Raw genomic sequence first — 9,918 nt, forward strand, 5'->3', positions numbered from 1 at the left:
GATTTGGTTTTCTCTCTGGCTCTGAGGTGCTGCTGTGTGTGTGTCTTATCTGTTTGGGGGCATTGGTCCCTCGCCCTCCTGGAAGCCCTGCAGCCCTTCAGGGAGAGAAGGGTTTGGAAGCCATCAGCCTGGGAGGAAGGGAGCGGCAGTTTGCTGGCTTTCTAGCAAGTGCTTTGGCACCTACTTCCTCCTTGTTGAGAACTCCCCACCAGTCTGCTCTTGGCTACATCCTTCTGCCCAGCTTGGTGACACTCCCAGAAGCTTCCCTGAGCTCCCATATTCTCTTACTGCTAATTCCTTTGCTATGCACCTGACTCCCCACTGGCCAGTGCACTTACATGGCAGGTAATGGGTTTAAGGTAATGGGTCTAATTCTTCAATCCCCAGTGCCTGCCCAGGGCCAGGCACATAACTGCCCAACAAATATTTGTTGAATTCATAAATGAGCTCATCTTGGGGGCAGTTTTAGCTCTCTGCCACTGTCTGCACCTAGTAGGAGCTCGCCACATGTTTGGGGAATGAAATGACAGAGGACTGGGACAGTATGCAGTGGGATGAGACATGGGATAAGGCCGTCTATAAAGTGGTCTGGCAACTCAGAGCAGTATTCACAATGCCTTATGAATCTGATCTTTAACACACATTGTTTTCTTTGATCTTATTAACAGCCTTGTGAGAGAAGTAACTACTGCGGTGTCCATCTTACAGGTGGAGTTCACTGAAACCCAGAAAGGCAGTGGTTTGGTGGAAATCGCACAGCTAGTGACAGGGCTGGAGGTTTCATGATCCCCAGTGTGATGCTCACAGCCTTATGACATGACCTTGCCACAGGGGGCCGTGTACCCATGCCCTTTGCACCTCTCGTATTAGTATCACCCGTGCTCTGCACTTTGCTCTGGGTACCTTGGGTCTGACCTCTGACTGGAAGGCCAGGCAGCCTCCCCTCTTCTGTGGGGTTGGGAAGGGGACAGTGGTAAAGAATCCAGACCCTTCCACCCCAGCTCAGTGCCACCAGTCAGCATCATGTCCAGCCACTTAGTGCAGAGGAGCAGCTCCCACTAAGGCATCCTCTGGCTTCAGGACAGCAGCAGCAGGGAGAGAAAAAGGGCTTTCCCCAAAGCGAGCTTTTGTAATCAGGAGACTGATGCTGCGGAGTCAGCAGGGTTGGAGCAATGTAGGGAGTGTGGAGGCAGCGCTGGGTGGGATAATTAAAGACAATACTGACACCTGCTCTCCCTCCGAAGGAGCTGACTGCCTAATATTTTCCCAGTAGGAGAATAAGAAGGGAATGAGTTGGCAAACTTTGCCTCCCATTGGCCTGCCCCCTTTTGTCTGTGGAGCTGCAGCCCCTCCTCCTCAGGAGGCTTCATTCACCTTCCTGAACTATATGGGGTGGAGCCAAGGTCACTGGGCCTCAGAGATATCACAGGGAGTTTTTTAATTTAACAGGAAATAAGACTTATAAAAAGGCATAAAAACTACACAAGACATAACTGAGTACACACCATCCTTTCCCCTCAGAAGAAGCCACTTGAATTTGCATTTCTAGACACTTACTGCACAGGGGTGGGCCTGAGAATTCTTTAGTGCCCTCTCTGGGTAACACCATGCTGAACTCCCTGAAGAGGATACAAAAGAGAACAAGAATGTGGGTAATGACCACAAAGAGACAAGGAATAGCTGGAGGGGAGACTTGTAGTGCTCACACTGTGAACGTAAACGGAGTGATCTGAGCAAAATGCATTGCAAACTGAGCAGTGCAGGTAGGGCTGAGGGGCATCTCAGACTAATGGGGTGAGCCAGTCTGGGGCGAGAGAAAAATACGGTCTCTGGAGTGTGCAAGCCTAGTTTTGAATCGTGATCTCTGCCATTTCCAATGAAACATTAGACAAGTTCCTGACCATCTCTAAGCCTCATCTATAAAGACTTGTAGAGAGGTTGACATTACACCATGTGAGCAATATCTGACACAGTATAGGAATCCCGTGTTAGCTCCACCCCCAGAGATGCCAACTGAGACTCATACAAGACCTTTGTCCATATCCCTCCATAACATGACCTTTACAACTTGCCAATGACCCTTGCAACTCCCAACCATTATTTTTCTGAGATAATTTGCCAGGGATGTGTGAGAGTAAAAAGGAAGAAGAAAGGCAGTCAGGAAGATTCATTCTTAGGGGCTCTGGATAGAGATCAGATCTCCTCCTACGTCCATATCATGCAGACTCCACTTAGAGACAAAGAGGTGGGATTGGGTTTCTGGGGAGAAATTGAGCCTCTTCAGTTCTGCCTGGTCTAAATCGACAGTGCCTTGGCTACCTGCTCCTGAGCTTTGTGATTGGTTGGCTGTGGTATGGGGGCGGGGGACAGGGGGAAGTAAGCTGCTGATGGAGCTGCAGCATCCCTTAGTCTCCTGCCCTGGGAGGAGGAGGGGAAAAGAACACAGGCTGAGCAGTGGAGGGAAGAGGAAGCCATTTCTCTCCATTAACTGCAACCTCTGTGCTCACAGCTCACATTTCCCCGGAATCCAGAGGCCTCCTCGGCCAAGGACTGCACAATGCTGGATATTTTCATCCTGATGTTCTTTGCCATCATAGGCCTGGTCATTCTGTCCTACATTATCTATCTGCTCTAGTGGCCCGCAGCTGCCGCGGAGAGCCTGCAGGAGAACAGCTCGGGGGGAAGGATGAAGCCGACTGGCGGAGCATCCTGCTTTGTTGACGCACCGGTGGATTTTTGCTTCTGGTCATTATTTCGGGTATTGATTCAAAAACAAAAGAGATCTTGTTTTCCTATTTTTTTCTCAGATGCATTGATGTAGCATTTCTCAAACCACTCTGAAAAGAATAAGAAATGCCAACTTCTTTCTTTGAGACCTAATTTAAAATAACGATTTTTAAAATGAAAAGTAAAACCCACAATGCAAAGGATTTTTAGGTAGAATGGGTTGGGAGTGTTGTGCATGGTGGGAGGGACTATTATTTCCTAATTTTTTTCTTCAGTTAGGTGCTCAAACTCCAAGTTGTCCATTTTCTTCCGATAATTAAAGGTAAAACCCATCTTTCTATGTCAGCAGAGTGGTTTACAATTATGCTTGCATAATTGCATATGTAATTAATTAGTGACTCATTCTCACTTGAGGATGAGATAGCAAATGAAATTTACTTGGGAATGGGGTTTTGGGAGACATGTCCATTCTTTCCCCATTGTGGGGTTTGGCAGAGGAGAGAAAAACTCCTAATTCTTTTCTTAGTCCGTGACCATTACTCGGGGGCTGATACCTTTGCTGCTATTCCCATCTGAGCCTTGTTATTTCTGGATTTCCTACAGCTCCTGGTCTCCAATCCAACAAGAGGCCTCTTATCAACAGCAGCAGTCCTACTACTGCCCCTCAGACCTCTTCCAGAGCCTCCCGGATATGGTTAAGCCCTGTCAAGCAAGGGGCTTTTTGAGCTCAGAGGCACAGGCACTTGGCTGGGACATCAGGAATTCATGGCTGGCAGATGCTGTGTGCACGTTTGAACTGTAGATAGAGGGTGTTGAGAACACAGAGAGCTGAAATGTAGACTTATTCAGGTTATCATGGAGAACTGCTCAAAAATTCATTTTATAGCCTTTCCTTAGGTCTAAATGCAACTGTATATTATGCTAAAATATGTTCTTTCCTTTCCTTCTCACACGCAGGGGTTCTCTTGTAAGTTTAAGAGCACGTTGTCTCTCTTCATCTATGAGTAGTCACTTGATCACTGTCTTTACAGATTGCACAATATGGGGTTGTGTGGTTTCCTTGTCTTACTCTCTAGCCAGAAGGAACTTGTCATTTGAGTTTTTAAGATTTATCGTATCTTCCCCACACCGTACCACTTGTACCCCAGCTTCTCATTTTAAGAGAGAAACGGTTAATTATCCTCATTCTTTGTGCCTGGCTGAATTATAAATTATTGAAACAAGATGGCTATAGTTATCTTATTATTTGGGAAAAATCTCTCTCTTATCCCAAAATAAATGTTTTTTGTATTGTCAAATGTTCCTTTTCTGGAAAAAAAACTTTCAACATATTTCTCTGTCCAATTAGGGTTGAAGAAACTATGTATTTGGGGGTCCAGAGTAGACTTGGGCCCCAAATCTGTAGTATCTATTCCTTTGAAAAATCTACCATAATTGTTATACATTTGATTTTCTTTTCTAGCTTAAAAATAAACAAGGAGAAAGATTAACTTAATAGTTTTTACTCACAACATCGTGTTCAATTTCCATGTTTCAAAAAGAAATAAAATCGAGGCAGTATATGTCACAATTAAAATGGAAAACTTGCATAAATTCTGGCCAAGAAAAAACACTGTTTTGGAAGATTTGTCTTGGCAACAAATTATGTGACCTTCAACAAGTCATTTAACCTTCAGGGCTTCATTTTTTCTGACAAGTGAAAGGGTTGGACTAGAAAATTGTTAATGTCCCTTTCCATTTAAGAATTCTATAATTCTAGGATGCATTACCTTTGGAAACTACATCTTTGAGAACAGAATTCCCATGGAACAAACTCTTGATAGTTTACTAGTAGTTCCCTTTTCTGCTTTCCCCAAATGACATTTTGTAATGAAAACTCAACTGCAAAACTCTTTTTTGGTACCAATAGCCATATTATGAGAAGATCAAATGACAATATTTATTTACCCCAAACATATATCAGTGATAATTTGCTTAAACTGTTGAGGGAATATTAACAAGTATAATATTACGTGGTGGTATGTAACAAAAAGAGGTACACTGACAGATACGCTGATGCAAGAAGCATGGCTCTGAACATTAATACATTCAGGGATGATCATCTTCAGTTATCTGTGAAGTCCTCGACGTGACGTTTCCCATTAAAACATTCCTCTGACTCTTTGGCATAAGCTTGTGTTTCAAACTAAAATTTTCTACTTTGAGTCAAGGTAGCAGCTCTATGTCCTTACCTAGGTAATTAGGGCAGTGTCAGTATTTTGGAGGCGTCCAAGTTACACAGTTAATTATGGTGGTGTAGATCTTCATGGTACAGTCTCTAACCAAGCTTGCTCTGAAGTCTTTTACGAGGTCAAGGCTCTTCAGCCTGTATCCATATAAAGCTGAAATGACTAATCAATTCAGGGAAAACAATCAGCCAATTTCAGTGATATACCAGTGAGAACATACCACTGGTATTGGGCACAACATAATGAATGCAAAATTACCCATCTTTTCAGTTAGTTGTAAAATAACATGGTTTAAAAAAATAATTACATTTTAGAAGAAATTTTATGACTTTGTGCTTATACCCATGCTATAATATGGCAGTTTATAACAGAGTTTTACTGTGCTCATCATTTCAACAAAAATTTTTTAAATTTCACATTTAAACTATTTGTATATTGACATCCTAAAACATAATAAAACACTGAAAAAAGTTACTTCTGTAACATAAAGTTTTGTATTAATTTTACAAATCTATCTCATAGGGTAATCATGTCCAATAAAATGGTAATTGTACTTGGCCCACATCAATTGTGGATTACTCAGAAAAAAATGAGTGTGGCATGATGCTAAGAATCATTACACTAATACGTACTTTTTTGATAAAAATAAGGGGTTTGTGTGGAAAAGTGATGTATTTTATTTTAGGAGAAAGAGGATATATTTTGGGAAACAGTTAAATAATGAAAAGATAAATGTTACTAAGTTAGAACCACCTAAGACTCATTGTTCTGGTTGTATGGAATCAAATCCAAACTTTCTGCCTTTGAGACTTGGCATGATATGATTTATTAAATTTCAGAAAATTTGTTTGCTTTTAAAAGGCTTAAAATTAGTATTATTCACACTTCAGAATCCCTTAAAAGTATCATTTTAATTTTAAAGATTTTATTTATTTTATTTTTCCCCCCAAAGCCCCAGTGGATAGTTGTGTGTCGTAGCTGCACATCCTTCTAGTTGCTGTATGTGGGACTCGGCCTCAGGATGAACGGAGAAGTGGTGCCTCGATGCGCACCCGGGATCCGAACCCGGGCCACCAGCATCGCAGCGCGCGCACTTAACCACCAAGCCACAGGGCCGGCCCATATCATTTTAATTTTAAATTACTCAAAAATAAAGAGAATTTCCCTTAATAATGTACTTAAGCATAGTTGAAGTGGAAAATTGTCTTTGTAAATTACATGCTTTGGTTTTATCATACTCCAAATATTTGCTAAGCCTAGAATGGCCTCTTCTAAGTTTTGCTCCCATCTATTTTAAACAAAAATAAAGCCAAAGTCACATATAAAGGGAAAACAGAAAAAGTCATCAACACAACTTCCATTATAAACTCAAACATGCTAAGGCAGATACATTTAGAAATATTTAAGAACTTCTTTGCTCTTAGAGAAACACTGTAAGATCTTCTAGTCATGGGAAATTGCAGGTAATCCACAATACTTAATTACATATTTTGTTTTTTGAAACTAGTGTTAAACTATGGTAAATGTAGCATTTCTATTTTATCAGCAATTGGAATATTAATTGCTTGGGAGTTTGGTGTCCAAATAAAGAGCAGAATAGTATAGAATACTGTTCTACTTATAGATTACTCTTCAATTTATGAGTTTTTGCTAGTAGATGAAATTATTTATTTATACACTATAAAATTAAGCATAAATATACATATACATAAATATATAGCTAATTACAACATTATTTTATATTAAGACATTTTGTTTTTCGATCATGGTAGAGCTTTAACAGCTTAAATAAAAATAAGTTCCTCCACAAGAAATAATTTAAAGGAATTACACACTCAATGACTTGCATAATGACAAACTCTGAACAAGTCAGAAATGTTTCTAATTTTAATTTTATTTTATTAATATGAATAAATAACACATTAAATAAAATTTAGCAAATATTAAATATTTAGGTATAAAAGACATTTTACCATAAATACAATACTTTAAAAATAACAATGCATATTTTTCAGTTTTTTGCACCTTTAAGAAAGCAGTGATCTTAGAATGTCTAGTTCTAAGTATTGCTATTTTTTAATTTAAAAGCCTTTCAAGAGATAAACTAAGTTTTTTTTTTTTAAATCTCTAGTTACTTGAGGAATTTTCTGGAGTTATATTTGCTTATATTTGCTTTCTTGATGAAAAATGTGTTCTTAGTCCTTGGGCACTTTTTTTTTAACCTACAGAAGACTGTCCAATACAGCTGTCTTTCAAGTCATCTTTCCTATCTTAGTGATGTCTCAATAAACCAAGGAACATATGTCCGTAGCCTGACTTCTTACAGGTTTCACAGCTACCTGCTAGTGGATTGGTAAAGAAGTCACAATGCGAGTAAGGTCTCCAGTAACCAAAGAGGCTTTTGTAGCAGCTTTGTGTTTTTACCCCCCACTATATTTATTGACATAAAAATCTGTAATCATATAATTGAGTACTATTCACTCAAAGAGGTTAACTTTAAAGTAATAATCACGTGAAGAGGTTAATGCTTGTTGTTTTATTAACATAAGATGGTTCTTCCAGTTGCACCTTCTGCTGGACACCTCATGCTTGCTCTAATCTCCAAAGGTGAGTCATTATCCTGGCAATAAAATCTTTGTTATTAACAGAACTGGAAGCATGAACCAAGTCCTCAGAGGATGGGAAAAGTATGAAATAAGGTGCCTATTGTTCATGCTATGGAGAGCAGCCTGATAAACAACCGCTTGAACTTCTTGAATGCTTGAACTGCTTCCCAAGTATCGTAATTTACTGCCTGCATTGTGAATACGATAAAGTTGAGGGGTCAGAAGCGCATGAGAAGGAATTGTCCAAAAAAGTGTTAACAATAGATGTTCTATGGTTTCATAAGGCACAGAGTATTTATCACAAGATATAAACTTAAAATTAGTTTCTATGAAAAGTAGTGTCATTAGCTTGTCATTAGTATTATTATGGTATGGTGTATGTGTTTAGAAACAGTAGTAAAGATAAATAATGATGTGTTGTTGAGCCTGCCTTCTAGTGGAAGTAAAAACCATCCTACAAATCAAAGTTAAAGGAGATTGAGGAAATCACTATCAAAAGGAAAGAAAGGGGCCGGCCCTGTGGCTTAGCGCCCATTAAGTGTGCCCACTCCGATACTGGCAGCCTGGCTTCGGATCCCGGGCATGCACTGACGCACCGCTTGTCCGGCCATGCTGAGGCGGCATCCCACATACAGCAACTAGAAGGATGTGCAACTATGACATGCAACTATCTACTGGGGCTTTGGGGAGAAAAAGGGGGAAAAAAAAAAAAAAGGAGGAGGATTGGCAATAGATGTTAGCTCAGGGCCGGTCTTCCTCAGCAAAAAGAGGATGATTGGCATGGATGTTAGCTCAGAGCTGATCCTCCTCACAGAAAAGGAAAAAAAAAAAAAAAAGAGGTTCTAGGGGAGAATCAGTTTCTTAAAAAAAAAGGAAAGAAAAAGCTAGAAGCCCAGGTTAATCTAATTTAGAAAAAGGTACAGGATAAATTATCTAACCTGTTAGTAGTTCACATTATTGTTATTATGACTGTTCCGAGATAGAAGTGAACAATCTCCTAGTGTTTTCAGGCTTTTCATTTTGTAAATGCTCCTTTTTTGTGCAGTATGACTGCCTATACCATCACTTAAACATCAATATTAATGATAATAATATATGTTTTTGCAAGTTAATCTCCCACTTTAAAATTTGATATCACGTTTTTTACTGATGACAAACGTATTCAGCAAAAAACTGAACTGCCAAATTGAGGAAACTATAAATTTGGTCTCTAATGTTATTTTTATCTGTTAATAATTGATGAGGAATTTGTCAGTTTACTTTTTATTTATTTATCTATTTATTTATTTTTTTGTGAGGAGATCAGCCCTGTGCTAACATCTGCCAATCCTCCTCTTTTTTTGCTGAGGAAGACTGTCCCTGCGCTAATATCTGTGCCCATCTTCCTCCACTTTGTATGGGACACCACCACAGCATGGCTTCCCAAGCGGTGCGTCGGTGCGCACCCGGGATCCGAACCGGCGAACCCCGGGCCGCCGCAGCAGAGCGCGCACACTTAGCCACCCCCAGTTTACTTTTTATTGGTAGCAAGATGGCATCATTTATCTACCAAAGAATGAATCACATTTTTTTATGTTCCAAATTTCTGAGGATGGTGAGATAATCTCACAATTATTGAGAATAATACTATAATGTGAGTTAAAAAAAATTTACAGCAGCAGTCATGTCAGTTCAAATGTGTAATAAGATTCAAAATCCAGATCAAAAATGTTTTAAATTAAACCATGCTTCTTTGTAAACTTCTGAAAATATCTGCTGTGGAGTTTTAGACAATTCAGGGAATTCAAGGAAACCTCACAATGCCAAATTTCTTTCTCTAAGAAAATTAAACTTTACATCTATTTAGTAAAACATTAAAATATTCACTATTTATATTGAAATATTTACTTTTTTCCTTTATTTTTCTTTTTTCCCCAAATAATCTAATGGGGGTATATTCTCAACTTGGAATCACAAATGTTTGATAAATAAATGGATTAGGCTTTCCAAAGCATGTATGGGAAAAAGAGTGGGAGAGGAAAAAGCAAAAGCTAACTAAGGTGTTATTTTGTACTCTGATATCTGCCAACTTTTAATCTTTATAATTTAGTTGTGAGTAAATTCTTAAGAAGAAGAAAAGGAAACCAGGATAAAAGCAAGGTCTTTGTTTCTGCATAAATATGCAAATGCTAAACTCTGGAGAAAAAATTCCTGCCACCAATGGAATTATAGTTGGACAATCCATCAAAGAAATGCAGTTAATTTCTGGCCCTCCAAAAATGAAGGTAAGTGCCTTTGCTACTGAAATATAGTAAAATCTTATCACAATTTATAATTTCTCCACAATTTTCACTCTTCCTCAATCCTATTAAATCTCT

This window comes from Ceratotherium simum, chromosome 16 (assembly GCF_057802395.1).
Source record: "Ceratotherium simum simum isolate JZ-2026a chromosome 16, ASM5780239v1, whole genome shotgun sequence".
NCBI lineage: Eukaryota > Metazoa > Chordata > Mammalia > Perissodactyla > Rhinocerotidae > Ceratotherium > Ceratotherium simum.